Source organism: Sus scrofa, chromosome 14 (genome assembly GCF_000003025.6).
Source record: "Sus scrofa isolate TJ Tabasco breed Duroc chromosome 14, Sscrofa11.1, whole genome shotgun sequence".
Classification (NCBI taxonomy): Eukaryota; Metazoa; Chordata; class Mammalia; order Artiodactyla; family Suidae; genus Sus; species Sus scrofa.
This window is the reverse complement of record NC_010456.5, coordinates 138,358,680-138,384,336: the sequence shown is the minus strand read 5'-3', so window position 1 is coordinate 138,384,336 and position 25,657 is coordinate 138,358,680. Positions and strand designations below refer to the sequence as shown.

The window sequence follows — 25,657 nt, the reverse complement described above, 5'->3', positions numbered from 1 at the left end:
ATCTGCTGCTGATGCGTGTAAACCTCAGGTTTAAATCCCCCCATCCTTGAAAAGGGGGTGCTACTTCGTACACTCCTGTGCCGGAGGGAGATGGTCGTGAGCATTAAAAAACACACAATCCCCAGGACTCTCAGGCCCAAGGAACATTCCAGAGCATCATAACAACCACCGGGTTTCACACACACACACACACACACACACACACACACACGGGAAAGGGAGGCCTCAAGAGTCACCTTCCTTTTCTCCCATCTGCATGTAGTAGGAAGGCGACAGCGTAAGGCCATCTGGAGAGAACTTAAAGTCACCTCGAGACGCAGGCCCTGTGGATTTTGGTGTGAGGTCAGCGGATTTCCTACCGCCGGAGCCTTTAGGTGTGAACGGTGTGGGGTTGGAGTGTTTGGAACCCGTGGGGTTTGTGGCTTGGGAGGGTAGCTGGGGGATTGGAGGGCCAACAATGCTTTTCAGTTAGGAGGACTCAGTTCATCGAGCGTGCTGGCAGTTGCAGAAGGAAAGGGGGGGGGCACGATTTCCTCGGGTAGGGGCCGAAGTGTGTGAAGGTTGGGGGCGCCGGAGGACACACTGTCAAGAGCTGGGAGGGGCCGTCTGCAGAAAGATGAGTCCACGCTCGGATCCCAGCCTTGCTTGGCAAAGAGAAGGTGGGCAGGTGGCCTTACCTGTGGAGGGCGGCCCCCCTCGCACCTCGCCTGCCTCCAGCCCAGCCCAGCCCGTCTCCCCTCCCTCCTTCCCTCACAGACGATGCTCCACCTCTCCCCAAGGACAGCTCAGGCAAAAGGGCCAGTGACTAATTTCCCGAGCCACCTTAGCCATGGAATATTCTCGTATTTAAAGCATTTTTTGATAAATTGTCTGTCAACAGTAGATGAAGTTAACATTTCTTTCGATCAATAAAATAAATATTGAGGTTACGAGTTAAATACTGTCTAAATTTCTAAGGACTGGCTGTTGCATGCTTTGGTGTTCGTTCAGTTCCTGCCCATCTGCTTTAACAAATTTTGCAGAGCTGTTATAATTTTCATTCATAATATATGATGGGTTTGTCCGGATTTCCTCCATGTGTGAAATCTATTTAATGTTAACATTCTTAAATTGGAGTCGGTTATAAATAATGCACTAGGAGACGTGAAGTGGGGCAGGTCATTTCTTTGTGTCGTACCTGTCAGGGGAACGCTTACATTTTTCGTGTTTCTAAATAGTTTTGCACAACTTGGGCCCAGATTACGCCTATCAAAGAGAGACGGCTCTTTGTGTCCTGGTTTACGTGAATTAAAAACTTTTGGCCAATGTGTGGTCCAAAAAAGACAGTGGGTAGAGAGGGCTTGCCGACAGCCTTTCTTTCGTGTGCACGTGAATGGGCCCTTCCATTTTTCCTGGAGGCCAGAATCCACTTTGAAATTCATGTTTGATAAATTCCCCGGCTTTCGGAGTAATTTCACTGTCTATAGGGCAGTTGATCCTTGGAGTGTATCAGTGAACCTCAGGGACTTGTGTACCATTTCTGCATATCCAAGTTCAAATATATGCTCAGGATCGGTTTAAATTTTAAGTTGTTGATCTTATTTCTGATAGATTTGTTAGCTTAGCCTCCATGTCGTTTCTAAAACCTGGGCCTAATCCTCAAATACTCTCTTCTTAAACACATCTTTGCTAAGTTCCTTGATTGCGTTAGTAAAATGTATATTGAGCAGTTGTTCTGCACGTTACATTGCCAGCGCCTTCGCTGAGAGGCCGGAACCTTGATACCCTGGCTGTCAGTTACCACCCACCTTCTCCTTTGCCCTCTGTCTCAGGCAGACCGTTAGTTTTCATGTCGGCTCCAGCAGGTGCTTAAGATTTTCACCAGTGGGAACAGATTTTTACGCCATCCCTTTTCCAATATAAAATGCAAGCCTCGTCTATTAATTTTTTGCTTATTCTTATAATTCTTGATGTTTTGTTGGCCTTACAAATATTATTTCTTCAAAACGTTTTTAACACATTGTTACTGATAAAAGTAAGTAACTGACTTTTTCTCCTGAGTCTATTTTGAAAGGAAAGGTCTAGCATTCATAAGTGAGTGAATTCTGGAGTTCCCTGGCGGTGCCTCGAGTTAAGAAGCCAGAGTCGTCACCGTTGTGGCTTGGGTCGCTGCTGAGGTGCCAGTTCGACTCCTGGCCCCAGGAACTTGCACATGCAGCGGGGATAGCCAAGAGGAAAAAGAAAAGAAAAAAAGGAAATATGTGAATTCCACACACACTGAGCCTAGACTATTTCTCACAAACAGCTTTCTCTTGGGCATGCCAGGATTCCCCAAGCATTGTAATAAATGCAGCTATTTTTTGAAGTTGCGACCCCCTTAATCACCATGGGTTGTGATTTGCATTTAGTGGGTGAGGAGGTGCTGGCGCCCATGGTTCTGGGACCCGGCGTGCCACACCTCAGGTCAGGGCGGTGCCGAACGTCCTTCGATTCTCCCTAACGGGGTTGCTTTCTCCTGGTCGTCTTCCTGAAAGCAGCTCCTCTGGGGAAATGCATTTCAGTTCACACTGCAGAGTGGCGTGCATCTTCCTTCTCTTTCCTTCTGTCCTCGTCCATGGCGCTCACCTGCCCGGGGTCCAGCGCAGGTGCAGCCGGAGCCTCGTGCCCTGCTTCTCTGCAGCTTATTCCTTCGCCTGAGTCAGCTCAGAATCTTGAAGCCTTTCTTACCTCTTTATATTTTTCTTCTCCATAAGGAAATTAGTCTCAAGGAAAAAAAAAAATTCCTTCTGTGTGGCCTGTTCTGCAGGACTTAAGAACTTCCTCTTCTTAGTTTTCAGGCCCGACCTGACCAGCAGTGCCAGAATTCAAATTTACAGTCTCTGGGGCAACATTTTAATAGAGTTTTTGCTGGTGTTAAAGCTTAACTCTGGTGTTATATTCATACTCTACCATGGAGGTTTAACCACCCAATTTTATTAGCAGCAAAATAAAAGTATCAGGGACCTGAAATCCCAGTGTTTGTGTCATGGGAGGGAGCAGCCTTGCCCCCTTTCTCCCAAAGGTAATTTATATCATCGTGGATCAGGGTGCACGTAAACTTGGAGAGCGGTAAAAAAAAGAAGCCATTTGAGAACATTTCTGACTTAAATGAATTATGTGTAGGAAAAGAATACCCAGCCCATATTATCTTTGCCTTTTACAGGAAATAAAGCTTTGATGGCAGGAGCATTTGCTACAGTTATGCACCCTGGACAAAGATCACTTTAGAGGCTAAATTAATAGGTCTGGAACATGAAAATGAGAACAATGAATCGATCTCATTTGAAGTTATTTTTTTTTTTTCAAATTATTTCTTGTCTGGGCTTTTGAGCTTTCCAAAGAGCATTGGGTCCCGCGCTCTGTGTGGGATCCGAGCACGCCTTCTGCTGCGGCGATCCGCTTTACAGACCATGCCCACCGAGGATGCTGCAGCCACCTTGAACGCTTATGTTTCCGTGTGGGTGGATATGACAAGGAAGTTGTGGCTGGACGTGAGAAAAAGAAAGTATATCTGTGTATGACGGGGTCACTCTTCTGTACAGGAGAATTTAACACCATACTGCAAATCAACTCTAATACAAAAAAAAAGATACCCAGAAAAGGAAACTAAGGAGCCCCCCACCCCCTGCCCCCATTCAGTGGCTGAAGGTTGGTCAGGGTGTAATTTCTCATCCTAAACAGAAAGCCCTGCACTCACACTCGAGGCTCGTGCCCTGGCTCTGTCACCAGCTTTTTCTAAGTTGCTTCAAACTCAGAGACAGTTTCCTTTGTCTGTGATGTGGGGATGATGGCGCCCATGCCCTAGTTTTGGAGGAAGGATTCGGCAAGATGATGGGAGAAGGTGCTTCAAAAGAGATGAGATGCCCTGCAGTGCCGGCCTCGGGAAGGGCACGTCACCTGGCATTTTTCACCTGTTCCAGGGCTTTCTCTCTTGGGTTGGAAGGAGGGTCGGAGGAACTCAAACTTGCCTTCAATGGGGAGGCCAGATAAACCACCAAGAACCCAGTTCAATTTGACTTTCAGATCAACGATGAAGAATATATATATGTATTTTTTTGCATGTGTGTCCCGCATATTGTGTGAATACACTTATACTAAAAACATTTTTGTGGTTGATCAAGATGCAGATTTACCTGGGCATCCTGCACTTTCAGGGGCTAATTCTGGCAATCCTCGTTTTCTCGCCTTGGCTTCTGGCGGGAGGCGGGGGCTTCCCTTCTTTTAGTGTCCCCCAGGACCTCAGACCCCAGCCACTGGCTGAACACAGTTCAAGGAGGCACTTGGAGTCAGGCGAGGAGGTGTTCAGCCGTGGCTTTCATCTGTGTTAGCACGTGATTTTCTATCTGGGTGTCCAGCACATCCCTTGACCTGGCCAAGCCTCAGCTGTAAAACGGACATCAGCCCTCACTCCACAAGGGTGCTGTGCAGGTACGAGGAACAGACGTAAACCTGGGGGAAACTTTAAAACCCTTGGTAGAGGAGTATTCCCCTGTGCCCGCCTAGCAACCGGAGCCCTCTGCTTGCCCTCTCTGTCATGAACGGGTAGTTCCGTGCTGCAGTGCAGTGGTTGGATCAGGCATCTTTTCCAACAAAAAGTCCTGATACAACCTCTTTTCCCCCAGCTTAAGCTTCACCTGTCTTCCCTTGGCTTCACGCGCTATCAGTAAACTACTTTTATTTGCTTTGCCCTGTTGCTTGCAGGAGCTGAGTTTCTGGTTCCATTTTTGGAGCAGTCCCAGAGGTGCCTGGCCCTTTAAGCCTGCCCAAAGGAGCACACGGTTTGTGGCCCTGGCATCTTCAGTCCTCGTCTCAGGAAGGTTGATGGGCCCCAAGCCAAGGTGGCAGGTGTGATAAAGAGGGCAGGAAGCGGGGCAGAAGTGACAGATGTGACGTCCTCTGGCCCAAGACCAGGCTGGGCTGCAGAGGAAGCTGTTGGGGTGGCCGGAGCTTCCCACTTGTGGGTTCTGCACTGGGAGTGTGGGGGGTGAACCCCGCCCTCTGCCCCCTGCCCTCTCTCGTCACTGTGCACACCCCGCTGCCTGGCCGCTCCAGTTTCTTCCGGGCTTCTTTGAAGAGTCTGATGGCCTTTTGCGGTTCCTTTCTTCCCCCTCCACAAAGGCTGTGCTTTCTCTTCTCTCCGGGAAAGAGAAGCTAGCCCCGTCTCCTCCGACGGCAGTGGTCCTCCTGTCGCGTTGGGAGCCGTTCGGAGGCTTCCCGTCAGGTCTGTCTGGTCCAGCTGCCTTGTTGACTTTCCTCTTGGCTCTTTCTCTCAGCTGCATCTGGCCTGCTGATGCTTTTGAGATGCCTTCTGCTCTGGCGGAGCTATTTGTGCGGTTTCCCCCGGGTCCTCTGAAGTGTCTGCTGCCTTTCTCCTCCACCCCCTTCCCGCGCGCTCTTTGTTTGCCATTGTTACAGCAGGCTTTCCCTGGGAGGAACCTGTTTTTCCTTTTGGCTTAATTTTGCTTTACTCTCACAAAAAGAGTGGGATTTTACTGTTCCCTACCCCCCGTGATTGATGGAAAAGAATACTGTACCAATTGATTGAGATAAAAAATTAGTGCTTTGCCATAGGGAAGCCAAATTCGCCATCAGAAGTAGGTGCACAGAGTACTTGAGGCGTCTGTTGATTAATTCTCGGGACGCGAGGCCTTTTGACACACAGTTTTATGTGCTGCGATGCGGGAGGAAGAAGGCGTGGGAACGGTTGCTGCAGATTTTGCTTTTACCTTTCGGTGATTTACTGACCTTCTCTTCTGTGATATGAGAAGGGCACTGCGGATCTGAGGGTGTCTCCTTCTGGAGAGGCCAACTCCTGGGCGTGTGTTTTCTAGAATGCAGGCTCAGAATTTCAGGGACTAAGCCAGGAAGACTCAGGATAGAATGTTAGTCAAAAATGCCTACAGTTATGAAACAAAACAGCAAAAAGAGGCCCCTCTCTCTCAGATAGGTGTCACTCAGCACCTAAAAGTGACAGCTAATCAATTCTTTTATCACCCGTGCAGAAGGAGAAAATCCTAATTTAACAGAGTGTTGATGGCAAATAATTATTCACAAGAAACATTTTTGACAGTGACTCATTTGTTCTTATTTTAAAAACATAAAAACATACTCTGTTTCTTAAAAGCTGTTGTCACCTTCCCGGGCTCCTTACTGCATCACTGAGGGATTAGTTTTATTACAATCTACAGTCTAACCTAAATCATTACAGCAGCAACTCTTTACTTTTGCCATCTGAAAGCACGGTTACGAAGTACTGCAGTCGTGGTTAGGGCATGTTGAAAATTTCCTCGGCCATGCTCTGAATGCGTCATTTCAAAATAAGGACTTTTTAAGTTGAATGCCTTTGCGATAGAAAGCAGTTTGACATATGTGAGTTTCATCGTCAAACAAAGGTATCGAATTCATAGTTCCAGTTAATAGGGACGTAGCACGGTGCCACTGCGCCATACTTTTGTCTCAGAGAAGTGGCAAAACCCCCATTTTTTTCGGTTAGTGGAAACCCGTTGAAATGTTTCACATTAATCACATTTGCCTGTTGAGAATGAGTCACAAATAAATGCCTTGTGTGAACTATCACTACACACGAGAACGGAGGCAGAAGTGTATTACTGTTTCTTGGCAGGCCGAGAAAAAAAGCTCTGTTCACATTTTGAACTGTGGCTATTTTTGGTGGTTATAAAAAAAGTTGGATTTTCCTTTTTCATTTTCCCTTTGTGATGGAAGGCTTGGCAAATATACGTACATTACATTTTGTACTAATCTATTAATCAAATTTGAATTTGGATGAATCCTCTAGAAGCATAGTCAACTAATTGCCCATCTCTTTGATTTTTAATTGCTATGGTAGCTTTTTATGTCTTCTGCTCTCCGGTTAAAAAATAATCCACGTTGTGCAGGATGTGCTGTGTGTTGCTTTCTGGTTTTCCTGCCCCTCACCCTTGCTTGGGGAGTAGGGGTACAAAGCCCAGCTCGCCTGCCACAAGGTGGTGCTCTGCAGATGAGGGTTTGTGAGTTTTGCAAAATAAGGTAATTCTTCTGGACAATGGGGTGGCAAGAAAAACTATTATTTTGCCCAGTGTTTATTATGTAAGTTCTGCATCGGGGCCTGTGGTGAAACTGGCTAATATTCCCCAATACTAATGCAGGCCAAATACGGTCCAGGGAAAAAACTCATGCACTGAAGACACCACAGGGGCAAGCGCTTTAAGTGCTTTGATAAATGTTTTCACCTTGAAAACCTTGCTTGCTGCCTCTGGGAGATTTGGTCAGTGGAAAGCAGCAGGCTGGCTTTCTCCAAGACCGGTTTCTTTTAGTTTTGTGGTTGAATACTTGGGAGCAAGAACGAGGCTCATTAGAACAAGTTTTGCTCCGATGGACATCCCAAACCTTAGAGTCAAAAAAATAAACAAGCGGCTTGGTAGGCGTTGGTCGTTCATGCTCTGTGGGTCCCCCCTCTCCCACGCAGCCCCCGAGTCGGGAGCAGCCACACCCAGAGCCGAAGCCTGAGGCAGGTCCGCCGCCAACCAGCCCGGTCCAGGCACGTGTTGCTTAGCAACGCGGGCCCCGTGATGCTGACACGTCGGAGGAGCGCGCCCGACGCCCGCCCACCAACGAGGGGAATAAATTCGTTAACTCAAGGAGGAGGAAGCGGGCGGCCTGGCGCTGTTCTCCTAGACCGGGCCTCTTGGTGCGGAGAAGAGAAGCTTCACTTATCATCCCCCTTTATGAGGGCAGGAGGGGGAAGCCTTTCACGGTGCAGTGTTGCGATCCCTCAGGGGTAAATTTTTAGCTGCAGAATTTATGAGTTGCACATTTATTTGATTTGGCTTTTGGTTAATTTTTTTTCTCCTCTTGTCAACCTGACAATATGAGGGCAGAGGAATGCAGTCCCTGTAGAAGAGGCCGTAAACGGTGCTCGTGGAGCTGCTTTATAGGGGGGCTTCAGGCTGCGCTCCCGTCCCCTCCCCCTTCCCTTCCCTGTCTGGTGCCAGTTCAGCAAGGCTCATGCAACCAGAACACTCCACTCCAAATAAATAAATCCCGAAATAAATATGGATGTGCGTCTCATTAACATTACCTGTCAAATCCCTAAGCACAGGACCCCAAATGGCCCCCTGGGTCTCCCAGTAATTTCTGGAAAGCATATAAAGAAGATGATCAGTGGGGGTATTTGTGGAAATCATTAGCAGGGTGGGAGAAGATATGCTTATAAGTCAATAATTCTTTTTGACAGGACCTTAGCGCTGGTTATGTGATGACTCTCCTTAATGGAGGGGAGAGACATACGGCCGGAGTTTTATGACAGATGTCAGGAATCCTGAAAAGTGGCACAAGGAGGGTCTGGGTTATTTTTTCCCTTTTAACTGACACGGATGTTTGGGACATTTTGTCACCTTAATGACTATTTTCTTTGGTTCTTCTGATCACCCAGTGGCAAGAGAATATCGTGACCCACTTTTCAAAAGGATGGTAAATATCACTGAAGACAAAATTTATGCAAGAAAGGGCCTGAAGAGCAGATGTCGATCTGAATTCCTGAAAACCACATGCCGTTGGACTCATTCCACAGTACCTGTGCAGTGTGTTAATCTTTGAGGTTTAAAAGTCCGTACAGCGAGATTCACGTTTAACTCCCTAATGGAATTTCTAGGACTCATGTGCGTTTATGCTAGAGAACGTCGAGTCCAGGGTTCACCACCAGAGCGCTTTTTCTCCTGTTCTGCATTTTGAGATTTAGGATGCCTAATGAAAGGTATGGTCAAGAAAAAAAAAAAAATGAATCATCCGGGCAGAGAGGTGACATATCCGCTCCTGCCCGGCTCTTTAGTCTTTCTTTGAAGGAGTCATTTCAAGCAGTATATGCAGCACTGCATTTCTGAGCGAGAGCTAATTATGGGCCGTGAGCGGACAAGTTTAGACACTGGCCCTGACTTGGAGAACACATTCCCAAGGCATAACTATTGGATTTGATTTGGGAGAAAAGAAGGTACGAGATACAATGCAGCACTTTGTAATCATTTATTAGTCTTGGAAAGGGCCCTGAAGGTACTTGAATTATAATAGAAAACAGCGGTTATAAATCAGACCTCGAGTGCAAGGACCATTCAGTGCAGCAGAGACATTTGCTCGGCAGCTGCCGTTCTCTGGCCCTCACCTGGGTTTGTGAGCGGACGGGGACTGAGCTGACATCAAGAGGCACCTGGTTTTCTTTTCTCTCGCTCTCTTTTTAGCGCTAAAGCCGCACCAGCCGCTTGCTTTCCTCCTGGCAAAGCCTGGATTGTTGAAGGGACGTGGACAGTGTTTTCTTAAGAGCAGGGTTTTGAGTGCTTCTGACCACCTGGCTGATGGACGCTTTCGTGGCAGACCAGGTCTAGACACAGTGTCCTTTCACGTAGCTATTGGAGCCAAGTAAACATCCTCGCCCCTTCTCCCCTCCACTCTCCCCCGCCTCCGGCTTCGCACTCTGCTCACCTCTTTCCAGAAGCCTCTGGTCTCATCCTCTCACGACCTCCACCTCCTCCACTTCTTTCTTCTGCGTCTCCACCTTCACCCAGTTCACTTCCCTTTCTTCTTTTGTTGTTTCAGTTCTTGCTCTTCCCTCACCTCTGCAGCACCAGCGAAGATGGAATATGGGCTTGGATTTTGGGAACCTCACTGGGAGCTGTGGGGGAGGTGGCAGCAGAAGGCACTTCACCCCAGTAGCTCATGGAAGGTTAATGTTGATACCCTCCCAGCCCAGGGCTCCCTGTTGCTGAAACCAGCAGTTTTTTTTTGCCCAGAGTTGCTTGGGCCAAACCAGACATTATTTCCCATCCTGCAGATGAGCAGGAGGGCATAGAGACTTTTTGAATTGATTTTGAACCTCTTCCAAGCCTTTCAGAAATGGTTGGGGTTTTCACAATTGCCTTCACACAGGTGTTTGAGCACAAAGGTAAAACTTTCTTTAGCAATAAAGAGTAAGAACATCAGTACCTTCAATCTGTGGGCTTCTATTTGCAGAATCAGAATTAACTGGGCAATTTAGAGTACAGAATTTCAGCTGAAGCTTTACATTTTTATGTGTGTTTTTGCACACGTAACCACAAGTCCAGAGAGGAGTCAAAATTGGTAAATGCCATTTAAAATTTTATTTTCTAATTTTATTAGGGTTTCCAGTTCTAGAAAGTTTTCATTTGGCTTTTTACTTTGCTTATTTAAATGCCATTCAGGTTTTTTTTTTCTTTTTTTCCCCAAAAAGAAAACTCCTGTTTCCTTTAAACGAATTATTTAATTATCTAATGGAATTTCTCTATGAACGCCTTCCTAGATGAAATAACAGTATATTTAAATCACATCTACATAGTTTCTCTCTTCTTGTTAGAAACAGTATTTGGCTCCTGCAACATGGACCACGATTTGCTGGTTTCCAGACCAATGCGTATGTTTCGCCATCATATACATTGGCCGTGAAGAGTGGCTTAAGTGATCTGCTTTGTTCACTGCTTAATTATGTTATTTTACTGTTCCTGAAGACCTGACACAAGGCAAATTGACATCACTGTGCTCCTAATTAGCCAATCATCCTTAAGGATTTGAATGGTACAAACCCAAAGTAACTTCCTTCTTCACTGAATAAGAATTTCCGTTCATCCAGGTTAAGACAGCGGTTCTACGGCAGAAGGCATCTTGTTGGTGACGGCCCTTAAGATGTCTGTCCCCTGAGTCACACTGCATTCAAAGCCACGTGACGGTGTGGGCAGCCTCCTAAAACCCATCACAGGAAATCAGTCAGTACCCCCTGCAGTTGGGGGAGACCTGCTCAGTTGTTCATCAGACAGTAAAGATTCTTGTAGATGCTGCTTCTGGTTTTTAAATGAAATCAGCTGTGCCTTTTCTTTGCCTGAAATCTACACCCTGCCACATCTGCTTTACACTTTTGGTCGGAAATGTGTCCGCGCCACATGACATAGGACCTGCGTGGCCCTACAGGCAGCCTGGGGGCCCCAGTGCCTGTCCCCCTGGCTCTGAATCTCTCGCCTCTCTGGACACATGGCTGTCGTCGTCCATAGAGCACAAGATGCCCCTCTTCACTCGGGGCTCGGGGTCCTGTTCCCGACGTCTTTCTTCCCATCCGAACCCTGTCTTGCCCAGGTCTTTTTTTGTCGTACACGGCGATGTGCTTCCAGGGAGGCAGGAGTCAATCAGGATTGGCCCAAGCCGGTGGTCCTTAAACTCTTTGGACCATCAGGCACAGTAAGAAATTCATCTTACATCACGCTTCAAACACGTGTAGGTAGGTAGGAATATCTATGTGCGTATCTACATCTGGACTCAAATTTCAATTTACGAAAATGGGAATTAAGACCTTCTCAGTTGATTTTCTTAACTTTGGTTTACCATACATGGTGTGGTCTGAGCCAATCCTGATGCTTCCGCTCTCCTGGTTAGTGATTGGTTCAGGTGAGGGCATGTGATACAATTCTAGCCAATAAGAAGCTGAGGGGCTCCCACGAAAGGTTTCAGTTACTAACAGAGACACTTGAGGGAAGTAACTGTTCCTTCCCTGCTGGATGTCAGGCTGCCTGCTTATGATGCCTGAAACTGAACAGGCCAGGAAAGGAGCCAGGCCGAGATGGCAGGAGGGGAAGATGAAAGACAGCCAGATCCTTGATTTTGTTGCTGAATTAATCAGTGCTCTCCCAAGCCATTTCAGGAGTTCTTGTGAGATAAATTTCTCTATTGTTGAAGCCAGTTCAATTGGAGTTTGCTGTTACTTGCAGTCAAGAGCTTCCTAACTAATATTCTTCTTCACAGTATCTAGGAATCAAATGACCTGAGCTGGGATCTGCAGTGAATGAGACCAGGGTCATATTCCAATTAGAAGAATAAGATGAAGTTGGAACCCTTGTTGTCCTGTTAAGTCAGCTGGACATTTGTGGGTTTAGTGGCCATGGGACTGGTTTTGGGACCTGAAACAGCAGACCATGGGAATTTGTGATTGACCTTGTGGTTTTAGCTATTGGTAGGTGACCTGGAAGCTTGTTGACATAGAATTGTGATTTTGCAGGGTCTTACGTTTGGATTTTGTCTTCCAGGAAGTGGATTTCATACCCAGTAGCTGTGCAGCAGATGAGCCTGGCTAACAGAGCAGCTTCATGTTGTCGCTTCATGGTTCTCCTGTCTTTGCGGGCTCACCTTCTCACGATGCGGTGTTATCTACTGCCCCCCCCTCCCCCAGGAAGCCATGTGTTAGTGCTGGAAATGAAAAGACAGTGGAGGAAGTGGGGGTGCACAGCCGGGAAGCGGAACTCTGGACAAAGATAGGGGGGAAGCGCGGGCGTCGGTGGCCCGGGTCCCACACGGGAGGAGCTCTCTGAGGGCCTGCGCGGGAACAGGAGACCGTGCCTAGCAGGTTGTGCGGGGCTCGCCCGGTGCAGGGACTGCACTCACTCACAAGGGCTGAGCCTCCGCAGGAGTTGGGGCGCGTCTACATGCAGTTGTGCACGGACTCCGGGGAGCTTGATGGGAACGGTGACTCTGCACCAGGGTTTGCGGGGTCTCGGGCAGGTTCCCCCTTGAGTGTCAGGGTTTTCCGACTTGCGGTGTGTGAAAGACAGAGGGTGGCCGGGGCCCTACTTTATAGGAGATGTGTGAGTCGCTCATTGTCCGGACGTTGCCATAGTCATTTATTTTCAATATTCTCCCCTCACGTGCCCCCGGGGACTCGCGTGGGCTTTCTCCTTGGTCTCCTGTGACCCATCTTTGCTCAGGTACTGGGTTAGGTACATCCATTTCCATGGAGTTTATTAATGAAACAACAGTGTATTAAGAACCTACAGTGTGAGATACTCAGTGGGTTCAAAGAGTCACAGGAATCAGAGGCAGAAAGGTGGGAAGTGAATCCTCTGGTGACACAAGGTAGCACCTGAGGCTGTGGACCAAATGCTGGAGACAGGGCTCTGGCCACTCGTCTGGTCTGTGTCCCGGACACCTGGCATTACTCATCATGGCTTAGCCTGTGCTCAAAGTCAAAGCCGGAGCCTGAGGCTGAGCATCACGCAGCGTGCTGGGTGCCCCCAGGGACAGGGACTAAAGCCGAGGCTCTCCCTGGGATCATCACAGAGGAGATGACACACTGGCTTGGGAATTTACATGTAGTCCAGGTGCGCACGTTCAGGGCCTTTTGCAGAGACGTGAGGGAGAGCCCCGTGCCTCAGGAAGAGGCGCAAAGAGAAGAGGAATGTGGAAGCTTCCAGAGAAGACCGAAGAGCCTCAAAAATGATGCCCAAGACCAGAGCAGTGGGTTGAAAGGTGTTGCTCTGGGCTCTGCCAGAGACATGCATTCTAAATGTTTTACTTGCTTATGGTGACTTCAGATTTACAGATCTGGAATTTATCATTTGCTTATTAACAGCGAGATGTAATGTTTGGTGCTGTGCCCAAGTTAATGGAAGTTAGTTAGGAAGTGGTTATTTGATTTTGAATAGGTAAATTAGCCATTGTCTGACCAAGGCAGATTTATTCCTTGACGAGTCAAATCCTTGTTTCCCCTTTGACCCAAACGCTGGGACCCTGTGGCTGTGGTTTGTCTTCTCTCCTTTGGTTCTGCCTTTTCTCTACGTGGTTCGTTTTCTCTGAGTGCTCTACCTCCGAGACGCTAAGTGTGGGAGGCAGTCGGCTGCCGGAATCTCTTTCATTGGGCTCAGCCATCAACAATTTGAGGTTTGCTGAAAAATTTTTTTCTGATGTCCCTGTTTGGAAATTCCTGAGCAAATCCAGGGTACCCCCTTGAGGTGTTAATTACGCCGTACAGCCATTTGCTTTGGGGACTCTTATTGCATTAATTCATCTTTCAAAACGAAATTGCCAGAATCCAGAGTAGATAACAGTGGAATAGAAAGTGTTTTGCAAGTACTGAAGCTGAAACTTAGAAACGTGTGTACATGAAAATCGTGCCGCGGTTGGATTTTGGGTTTCCATCATTTTCACAGCGTTGTGAACGTGTCTTTGTTTTGGCCCCAGAGGAAGCGATCCCGATCAAGATGCCTTTTCTCCAGGATTAAATTATGTCTTTAAGGGAGAGGCTTACTCATTGTTTTTTGCACATTCCTATGGATTCTAGACTCTTCCACGTGTTTGGTCCTTACTCTTGTGTTTGTTAAAAGTTTCAAGCCTCGAGGTTTGAAACGCAAATTGCCGGCCCTTCTGTGAGAGTAACAGGGCTTATTAAAGCCCAGTTGTCCTGGGGTCTGAGCTCCTTGAGTCCCAGCCTCATCCAAGTTTCCAGGGCTGCCAAGTGACAGTGTTGTCATTAGCAGCTTGAACAGAAGGCGGGAGGCAGCAACTTAACAGAATGAAACTCTGAAATTAAAACCCGCCAAAGAATTTGTTATTGACTGAAATGGAAAGCGAGTTGTAATTTGGAACTAAATGATTTAGGAACATCGCTGGGGTTGTACCCGAACCATGTAGATGGCAAAAATCTGCTGCTAAAATGCCTCGTGAAGCGAGGAGGTTTCCAGCATCATTTGGAAGCCCTCCGAGGCGCTCTTAGGCCACATCCAAATGCTTGCACGCAGTCACCGTGTGGCTGATCCGCACAATGAGAAGACATGGGGCTTGGGTACGAGCAGATGAGCGTGATTCAGAAGGAGATGTGAACTGTGTGAACGCCGCCCTTTATACAGGGATTATGATTTTTCATTCAGAATTTAGGCAGACAGCGGGCAAAATGTAATCACTTTTCAGCATTACTGTGCTGTATAAGCATATTAGGGGAGCTCTGTAACGGTAATCATGTAGTGAACTTGAAACCACCCCTAATTAAACCGTCTGCATCCCCCCGCATTTTCCTGTAATGATGTCAAACCGTGTAGCAATTAGTTGCACCTCTATGAATGTAAACAGCGTTTGTAAATCATATAAACTTCACCTGGTTTTTGCTTATTGAAAATCTCCTGAAAAGGAATTAATTAGCTTTGTATGTTTTGGAATTGCGATTTATAGGATCCTTTTGGAATCTTTCACTGAAATGAAATTAATTTTTTTTTTCCTGCGATGTGTTCCAATGGAATCTCTCTCGCAGGGGGCTGCAAAGGGAGAGTCAGCACAAGTGACTCGGTCTTCATTTTATTTCTGCGATGGCTGAGGAAGTGTGGAATTTAGGAAGGGGGTTTCCTGAGTTAAGCCAGTTTTAAGGTCTTTTTCTCCAGAGGAAGGTATATGTATGTCATCTGAGGGCTGCGTGTTGCCTGCGTTTGCCGCCTTCCAGCCGGCGCTGAGCGTCTCAGGCTCATCTGAATGGGGGGTTCGGGCATCTGAAGCCACCTCGATGCCGCGCATCATCCTGGAAGCTGCCGGCCCGCAGCCGCGTGGGAACGGCTCCCGAGCAACCGCGGAATTCAAGGGAAGTGGCCAATTCCAGACAAAGACCTTGAACAAACAAAACACACACTCAAGTGTTTTGACTCGGTGATCTTTCCTCCGCCGACAGGGAGCACAGAAGCAAAGGGAGCCAAGTTTAAAATGTAGCACAGCTTTGTTGCCATTTTCTTGCTGAAACCTTGGATCCTGGTGGTGGATGGTTTACCTGAGCCATCGGCTACATAGCACATTTATGGTTATTGTATTTTACAGGTTGATAGATTTTTATATTCTGTCCAAGTCAGGATCTTACACCACCTGGTTTATTATTTAGTAATTTACAGTGCAGTCAGGCGCGTTTGGCTTAATGTAGGATAAACTTATAAATCTATTGTTCCTGTACTTGCCAGGGTTGCTGTGCAGTGAACTACAGAGCCCGATGCGTCCATACATTTCAGCTCTGCCTTTTTCTTTGATAGGGAAGCAGGCAATAGATAACACAGTGACAGTAGCTTCCCAGGGGACGGCAAAATGTGAGAGCAACACCACGTCAGGTTACTAGGTCATTATTGTGTGAGCCGTGAACCATTAATGGACTGCTACGCCCAGCTCAGTCTGTGTCAGATTATGGCTCTTGGCAGGAGAATTGTTATCTAATAGCTAACTTTGCTTCCTCACCATCGCCTTATGAGTTCCTCTGATAAAAATGTGCACAGGTATATATATTAATAGGGGGTCTCGTTGGAAAAAGGCCAGATCTTGGTTATTTTCCCCCATTTCTGCAAACAAAGCCGAGGTGTTGAATCTGCTCTGGTAGTTCTTCGAGGGGACGGCGTCCTCTCACAGGTAGCTTGGACATCTTGTAAAACACACAGCCAGACGCACAGTGCTAACTGATGCAAAAGCCTGCACCGTTCGTATTTTTTTTGGTGATTGTGTTAAATGAAGAAATACTGGGGGTGAAAGAGTTAAGGAGAATTGATCCCTGCTAGCCACCTCCACCCTAACTCTTCAAACAGCACGAACCCCGGCCTGCTTTTAAATTCTGGAAAATAAAGTCACTGTTCTTGAAACGGTAGCCCCCATGCAATGACAAAGTGGCATTATAGATCAATTTTTATCTCGTATATTATAAACAGGGAAAGCATGTTGTTTAGGTGTGGCTTCAGATAAAGGCATACCTGTCTAGGAGAACACAGAAAGAATCCCTCGGTTTGGAGTTATAATGGCAAGAAGTTTATGTTGTGTATTTGGGACCCATCTTTGGGAGAAATAAAAGTCACAGAGTTTCTTGAAACCCCTCAGCCTCTTTGCTCTCGCCCGAGTCTCTGGATGGAGTCGCGGAAATGGAGAATTCCCAGATGCTTTCCAGGAAAGGTGAATGTGCAGGTGCGTTTGGATCGGGATTATGCCCCCAGAACCTCTCTGCTGGGTTATGCCCGTCCGTCGGCTTCGGAAATTCTGCGATGTCGAGAATGGGAAGGGATGTGAACAGAGCACATGGCAGGGAAGCCTTTCAGTGGGACCGCCAGAAAGTCGAGCCAGAGAGGGAGCTGTGGACATCACTGGGAGCCAGCCTTGGCGTGGATTCAGGCCTGGATCTCGCGCTGCTTGGCTGCTGACCACGCAGCTGGAGTGCACCTGCCCAGGAGGGGGACGGGCTGGTACGTCCTCGGCCACCGTCCTCATTTCACTGCGGCCCTGGCAGCAGAGGCCGCCTATGGAGAGCGCAGCTTCCGTCTGCTGAGATGCCTCAGGACGAGCGGCACACCTGAAAGGGCTGTTAAAATGGGCTTTTAATGCTTCTGTTTGATACCGTTTTCTGGTTTGACGAAGCGCCTATATAATGAAGTTAAGTAGAGTTAACACCCAAATCTATTCTAATCCAAATCTCGTTACTCGTTCCTGAGTGCACACGTGCATGCGTGTGCCTGTGTATTTATGTATAAAGGATTACGTTGGCCCCACCTCCTGTGCCCCCCCCCCCAGTGTCCTCTGAGGCCCGGTTCCCATGGAGTGGGGTCAGCCAGGCCTCTGCATCCCTCCTCCGGCCCCTGACCGGACTCCAGCTTTGGACTCCACCATGGATTTGCGTTTAATCAAATGTTGCACATTGCGTGTTGCAGAGTGCTAATGTAACTTTAGTCCTGAGCCTCTTTTTCTCCCTCGTCTTTATGTGGATATTACTGAAGTCAAGGCCTGTAGGATAAAATGCCTTTTCATTTAACAATTAATTCCTTCTTTGCCTTCGTAGCTGAAAACACTCAAGTCATTATGGCTTATGACAAAAGCTCAGTTTATATTCCAAATCTTTGATTAAAGATGTGACAGGTGCATGAGGAGGCATGCTCCCACATCGTAATCACCACCCCTTTGGAAGCCTCAGCCCGTTTAATTACTGGATAAAGGACATTTTAGGACTCACGTCTTTGTCTTAGGAAAGAAAGCCGATACGGTGGAGATACTTGCATCATGAATAAATTCTGACAAGGGACAAGTCCGAACTACTGCCACATCCTGGAGGGGCTCAAATTTAGAAATACCGATGCCACTAACTGCTGGCAAAGGTGTGGAGCAGCTGGAATGCTCCTGCACTGCAGGTGGAAGTTAGAAATGGTACAGCCACTTCGGAGAACAGCTCGGCTGTGTCGTATCCAGTTAAGCATGCAACCTAGCAATCCCATTCCTAGGAAAGAAAATGAAAACTCGTGTCCACACAAGTGGCTTCTCCATGGACGTTCCAAGCGGCATCGCTTTTAATAGTAAATACACACAGGCTGTGCTGGAGGCAACGAAGTGTTCATGAGGAGGTGAATCCATCAGCAAATTCCTGGTGTCTCTTCAGGGTGGGTGCCACACAGCAGGCTGTGGTTAGTGAAAGACGCCAGGTACCAGAAGGACCATACACTGCATAACACTAATAGGAGATCATTTACATGCAACTCGGGGCAAAACATTGTCGGAAAGCAGATAAGTTGTGCCAGGAGCAGGGATGGGGCGGGCACAGCCGTGCAAAGACATGCGGGGCCAATCGAAACAGGGTAACGTGACGGTGTCACATTGCCAGAACCCATCCAGCTGTACAGCGCGAATGCGTGAATTTTAGTATTTACAAATTGCGCTTTAATAAGGCTGGTCAAAGTAGGCAAGACTGAGTATTTAAAATAAAATTCCTCCCTTTAAACATATGACGAGAAAGCCAGAAACCAGCCTGGGTAAGACTGACTGTGTGTCTAAACACAGTTTGTGGCAGGAAGATAAAAGACAAAGGGATGGCTGGAGGAAAAATCTTTAAATTACGACTGCTTAATTTTCTCTACCTTTAAAATACTTTGACAAAAAAATGTCAAATCAGCAGAAAATCACCAGACTAGGCAGTTTACCTGCTGGAGAAACATCTGGTGGAAAAATAATAATAATGGAAGCTAACACTAATAATAATAATAATAATGCAACTAATGCTTGTGGGGAACTTACGTCCTTCTGACACTATCCAAAGTGTTTTCTGTTTTAAATGAGGAGTAGTTGGCAATTGTTTAACGCGTAAAATCTGATAAGCTCTGACATACAGGTGCCTGTGACACCATCACCATGGTCGAGGTAATGAATATACCCCAAAGTATCAACCCCCCCCCGAAAATGCCTCCTTGGGGTTCTTCTCCCTCCCCCTCACCGGATGCCACCCTCCCCAGGCAACCACTGATCCGCCGTCCCTGGGTGTTGATTTATACCCATGGAAACATACCATGGCTATGCTTGGGCCTCTTGTACTCAGCATAATTATCTTGAGATTCATCCTTGTGTGTGGGTATCAGCAGTTCTTGTTCTCTTAAAAATGGTCTATTCGTTTTTGTTGCTGAATAGTATTGCATCTCATGGGCTCACCTGAGGATGGAGATGCCGGCCGGTCCAGGTTCCTAGCTGTTCTGAATAAACTCTGTGAACATTTGTGTGCAGGTTTTACATGGACACATGCTTTCTCTGGGATAAATGATGAGGAGTGGAATGGCTGAGTCCTATGGTAGGTATAATTTTTTTTTTTTTCTTTTTCACACACAGCTGCACCTGCAGCACATGGAAGTTCCTAGGCCAGGGGGGTTGAATCGGAGCCTTGGCTGAGGCCCACGCCACAACCACAGCACCACTGGATCCAAGCCACATCTGAGACCTGCGCCACAGCTTGGGGCAATGTCAGATCCTCAACCCACTGAGTGAGGCCAGGATGGAACCCGCATCCTCACAGAGGCAATGTTGGGTCCTTAGCTCCTGGTAGGTGTACTTTGAAGAAGCTGCCAAACTGTTTTCCAGAGTGCTTGTGACTTTTCCCGTTCCCACCAGCAGCAGAGGGTAGTTCCAGGTCCTCTGGAATCTAGCCTTGAAAGATCTTAATTTAAATATGCTAATATGCATGTGGTGGTGAATTGTTATAGTTTTAATTTGCATTTTTCCAATGACTAATTGTGTGAAGCATCTTTTCATGTGCTTATTTTTCAAAAGTGTATCTTTGATGAAATTTCTCTTCAAATCTTTGGCCCAGTTTTAAAAACCGAGTTGTGGAGTTCCCGTTGTGGCGCAGTGGTTAAGGAATCCGACTAGGAACCATGAGGTTGCAGGTTCGATCCCTGCCCTTGCTCAGTGGGTTAGGGATCCGGCGTTGCCGTGAGCTGTGGTGTAGGTTGCAGACGCGGCTCGGATCCTGTGTTGCTGTGGTTCTGGTGTAGGCCGACAGCTACAGCTCCGATTCAACCCCTAGCCTGGGAACCTCCATATGCCGCGGGAGCGGCCCAAGAAATGGCAAAAAAAGCCCCAAAAGAACAAAACCGAGTTGTTTTTTTCCTTATTGTTAAATTTCGAGAGTCCTTTATATATATCTGATAAAGAACTTTGTCAGATATATGCTTTGTAAATATTTTCTCCCAGTCTCTGGCTTGTCTTTTCACTGATGTAACAGTGCCTTAAGCAGAGGAGAGCTTTTAATTTTTATCAGGCGTGTCTTAGTTTCTTTTTATAAATTGAAGTAGAGTTGACTTATAAATACTGTGTTCGTTTCAGGGGGTGCAGTCAAGTGACTCAGTTATGTCATCAGTTTCTTTTTATCGATGCTACTTTCCGTGTAGTCTTTAAGAAACCTTTGTATCACTCAGCATCCCCCACATTTTCTTCGGTGTTTTATCTCGAAAGTTTTAGTTTTTACACTTAGGCTTTTTCTCCATTTTGAATTCATTTCTGTTGGTGGCGCATATGGGGACCCCTCCCCCACTGAGCTTTCTTTGCACATTTGTAGCCTATTAAGTGTCCACATATGCGTGGGTCTGTTTCTGGACTCTGTGGCTTCAATCTGCTTGTCAGTCCTCATGTCAGTGTTACATGGTCTTGACTTAACAGCTTTAAAACAACCCTTGGAATTAGCTAGTCCTCCAATTTTGTTATTTTTCAGAGTTGTTTTGGCTATTTTAGGTCTTTTGCTTTTCCATATAAATTTTAGCATTAACTTGTTCATTCCCACCAAAATAAACAAACAAAAAACCCCATGGGAATTTTGGTTGAGTTTGTGTTGAATTTGTAGTTCTGTTTGGAGACAGTATCCTAACGCCATGGAATCTTCTGATGCAGGAACACACTATGTCTCTATATTTATTTGGGTCGCCTTCAATTCTTTCAGCGTATTTTATAGTTTTCAGTGTGTAGGTCTTTTTTTTTGTGCTATTGCAAGGGATGCTATCGTTTTTATATTAAATTCCAGTGGTTGTTAGTATATGGAGATACAGTTGGTTTTTGGCTTTGATGATGCATCTTGCGACCTTGCGAAACTTACTAATTTTAGGAGTTTGGGGCATGTTCCAGATTTTCTCTGTAGATGGTCATGTGATGGGCAAGTGGACAGTTTCGTCTCTTTCTTTTCAGGCTGGATACCTTTGCCTTATTTGTTCTTTTCCTGCCTTCCTGCTTTGGTGGATCCTTTAGTGCAGTGTTGAATGGAAGTCTGAGAGCAGACATACGTGTCTCATTACGATCACAAGGAAGGAATTCAGTCTTTCACCACTAAGTATGGTCTTAACTCTAGGTTTTTCTTAGATGCGCTTTTTCTCTGTTAGAGAGTTCTCTTCTGTTCCTGCTTTGACGAGAGCTTTTATCAGCAATGCATGTTAGAGCTTGTCAAATGCCGTTTCTGAGTTTTTGAGATGATCTCATGGTTTTTCTTTCTTGGTTTGTTGGTATGTGAATCATACTGATTTCCAAATATTAAGCCAACCTTGCATTCAACATTTGTCATGTTGTATTATGCTTCCTATGTAAGCACTTTAAACTTGTCTTTAAATTTAGCTTTGTCCCTTGTCCAGATCATCTAACGAGAAGAGAACTTGGATAGACCTGTGGTGCTGGTCTAACCTGAAGCCTGAACACTTAACATCCAGAGGAGAAATGCAAACTAGAGTATTACTGACATATTTTCACCTGTATTCATGGCCATGATTAAGAAAAGTAACAATATTTATAGCTGGTAAGAGGATGAATAAAATTATGAACTTCTAATAGAAATATAAATAGATAGAAGCTTTCAGAGGAGAGTTTGGCAATATGTCTGGAAGTGTGAAGTTTGTACTGAAAGATAATTCAGTGCATGTGCATAGGTGATATTCAGTGCTTTTCATTGCAGCTTAGTAGGTAGATTTTATAGTTTGGAACATGAACAGATGGAATACTACGGAGCTGTTAAAATGAGGACTTTTTTTTCTACCTGGGTATTTTGCCAGTTTTCATGTTACGAGACAAGCAAGTTGTAAGTCACTGTATGTAGTATGACTCCACTCATATAAATCTAATCTATTTATATCCCTCCGTAGGGTCAAGAGAGAAGCCTGGAAGGACATCTCCTTCCCCTCTCCCCACCCCAAGTAAATGACAAACAATACAGCCATTTTTTTCTTTTCTTTTTTTGTTTGTCTTTTCTAGGGCCGCACCTGTGGCATATGGAGGTTCCCAGGCTAGGGGTTTATAAACAATTTTTTTTTGTCTTTTTTTGTCTAATACAGCCATTTTTGTGTGGGAGGAGTAGAGGGTAGGAAGGGAAAGGGAAGCAGCGTGAAGGTGTCCCAGGGTCTCCTGTGCTCAGAGACACGGTTCTATTGTGCAACAGCTGTGCTGACCCCCGTGTCCCAGGGAATCAGAGTTCACCGTCTCAGGTGGCACCAAGGCTCTCCCAGGTGTGAGAGCCATCGGAAGATGCCAGGTGAAATCTCTGGCATCTTGTCAAAGCTTGGGGGGGGGTGGAAGGGTGACCCATTTAGAAACAAGACTGCCCTGGGAGGTCAGGGCCCAGGTTTAATGTAATCGTCTATGCTGATTCTGTGTAGGTTGGATCCCTCTGGGTTGTGGCACATAGAGACTTAGGGAGCTAAGGCTGTTCCAGAATGTGGACCTCCTTACCCTCCACGACGGAAGACCCCCTGCTTCTGCTTGATTGCTTCCAGCGATCCGAGCTCACCTGATTTTGCTTGAGAAGAACGCCAGTGTTTCAGAGTGATAACTGGCACCAAGAGATGGCCTCCCCTTCAGTGAGCCCCAGTCTCCATCCCTCCATCCCCCACCTACGACGGGGAGACTCGCCTGACAACACGTGGCCGCAGACACCTGGAGACGGTGACCCCCAGTTCTTCTTCGGGGGGGGCCCTCTCTGTTCCTCAGTGTTCCTTCCGTGCTGCCGTTTCTGACCCCGCTGTTGGTTGATGCCCAGGACAGAGCCCGGGTGTCCTTTGGTCAGCACTGCCTCCTGGGACCTGGAAGCTGATTCTGGTCGCTGACGCTAACTCCGCTTTACACTGTCTGTTCCCCTGAACTTTGGGACAGTGAGATTCTGCAGGCTCTGTTTTGGGACCTCATTGAGCTGCAGTGTGCTGGATCGTGGCTCCAACGTGGACGTCTCACTCAGCCCCTGTAGGTTGCACCCCAGACCCGATGAACAGCAGGCCCAGCAGGACCCCTGCGGAGGGCTCCGCGCGGGGAGGTGCACATGAGACCGGCTCCCCTCAGCCTTGTTCTGTACATGACGGGGGGATTATTCTGTCACCCATGAGTTGACATAATCCGTCCTCAGCTAGGCCTTGCGTCTCCATGCAGATCACAGGCCTCTTGTGCCGGTTTCATCAGACCTTTGCCCCAGAGCAAGGCCACTGCTGCCTGAAAAGCTCCCGGATCTATAGACGCGTCTAAGGAAAGAAACATGGTAGCTCTAGGCGACTGTTCCCTCTCCTGTGCCCAGCACACCTGCGTCTGCTTCCCTCTTGACTCGGTTTCTGCTGGTCTGCTCTTGGGCTCTCAGCCTTCCCCCGCCGCAGCCTCTCCCTCCATCCCCTGCTGCCCTGCATCCAACATCTCGCTACATAAAGGCAACTGCCAGCCCTTAGAAGAAGAGCCAAATCATCGTCTTCCCTGTAGACACGTCTAAACATCTGGATTATTTACACCAGGCAGACAAGGTGTCTGAAAAATAGGCTGCTTTTCACTATTTAGTTCAGGGTTCAGCAAACTTTTCCTGTAAAGGTCCAGAGAGTAAATATTTTAAGCTTTTTGTGGGCCATAGAGCCTCTGTCATAATGACTCAACTCTGCCGTTGTATCAGGAAAGCAGCCCCAGACCACATGTAAACAGATGAGCATGGCTGTTTCAATAAAGCTTTATTTGCAGTGACAGGCAGTGGCCAGATCTGGCCCCACTGGCTAGAGCCCGCCAAGGCCTTATGTAGTTCCCTGCAGAGACAGAACCCACATCTCTGTTCCAAAGGAACAGACAAGCAGAACTAGACTGAGGGCATCCAGCAGCTTCCGTAAATGAGAATCCTTGGCACCTGGCTTTTGGCCTGTGGGTGCACTTGTTCCAAAGCAGCTCCTTGACCCTGCACCCACCCCCGCAGAGAACCCCTGGTGCACCCCGGACATCGTTGCCAATGTTCGTCTGCTTCCCAAGGCCTCTTCCCTTCTTTCCAGCCGCAATAGGGAGAATGTTTCCTTTCCCTCCTCGCTCCGCTTTCACAGCGCTCTGCTTTCATTTTGCTGATTTTCTTCTCTTTTACATATTTTGGTTTGAGGAACCCATATTTTAATAGCTGGTGAAGGTGGCTCAGACAACAGCTCAGGCCTGAACTCTTTCATGCTCCCAGCTAATTTCCTTCGAGAATCTCACACTTTCTCTTTAGGACATATTTGTGAAATGTTCACACATGCAAAGAACAAAAGAAGTCTTGGACATGCCACATACGTTTGATTTTCTGATAATTTAATTCTGTTTCCTCAGAGAATCATTTGGTTTATGGAAAACAGGGTTAGCGCATTTTAATACTGTGGAAAAAAGTTCTTTTCACTCGTAAGCATCTTCTGAATGACTACTTTTTCTTCTGTAGATTCCTCTAAATAGAGAGCCTTTGGCTTAACCAGTATCTTCATGGAAATACAAAACTTCCGGGTGGTTAAAACCAGTCATCCCTTTTCTGACGAGGTGCAGCCCCAAATACGGGGTACACGCTCTCTGATCTTTTTGATCCAAAACCTCCATCCGTAAAATTCGGAGTGTGGACCTCCGGGACGGGTCTGTTTTATCGGTTATGTCCATGTGCTCTGGCACCAATAGATTGTGCATGCTGTAGAACAAATGCGAAATATGAGTTAAACTCAGAAAATAAAACTGCAGTTCCTTTTCTCTCTGTGCTCCCCTCTGCAGGACGGTGTCTGAGGAACTCTGCATGGCCCCAGCACACCGCAGGGGGTTGGGGCTCGGAGGGGCGGGGGCATCTTTGGAGCCAGACCTCCTCTCATGGACTAGCCCCACCCCTTTGAGCTCAAGCTCAGCTGTGTGGTAGCAGCTCTCAGCTCTCCTAGCGATGCTCCTCCTACAGAGGCAGGTGTGCCCAGGCCCGGCCAGTCAGTGACAGGAGACTTCTGGGGCACACCTGTTCCTGTGGTGGGGGCCATCCTGGGGACCATGAAACAGTGACTGACCCTGGTGACTGACCCTGGTGGAATGAGCCATGCAAAGCCCCCGTCAAAGCCGTGCTCCTGCATCCTCGCCATCAAGACATGAGCTTAGCTGGTGGGGTAAATATGTCTGTACATCTGTGTCTGCGGGGGTTCCAAGATGTCGTGGACAGATTTTCATACAGATCATTTGAGTCACAAACAGGAGTTAGGTTTTTCTAGGAATCCTATGCTTAATCATTTTGTAAAGAATCTCTCAGAAATAAACCCCCACTCCCTTATTTTGTGTTTTGAACTCTCTGACTTTTGAAGGTAGGCGTGGATTAGAG

At 47.1% G+C, this 25,657-nt stretch overlaps 1 long non-coding RNA gene across 2 annotated transcripts in view; it reads left to right on the top strand.

The window, feature by feature from the left end:
• The window catches only part of LOC102164652, a 25,684-nt gene continuing 396 nt past the window's right edge, over window positions 370-25,657 (top strand). Inside the window, exons 1-4 of one of the 2 annotated variants that reach the window (XR_001301285.2) lie at window positions 370-5,239; window positions 19,318-19,381; window positions 21,702-21,862; window positions 22,716-25,657. The exon at window positions 22,716-25,657 is cut by the window's right edge and continues 396 nt beyond it. This is a non-coding gene — a long non-coding RNA (uncharacterized LOC102164652). Of the gene's footprint in view, window positions 19,382-21,701; window positions 21,863-22,715 lie in introns of both variants that reach the window. The other variant, XR_002338844.1, reaches the window with a different exon arrangement.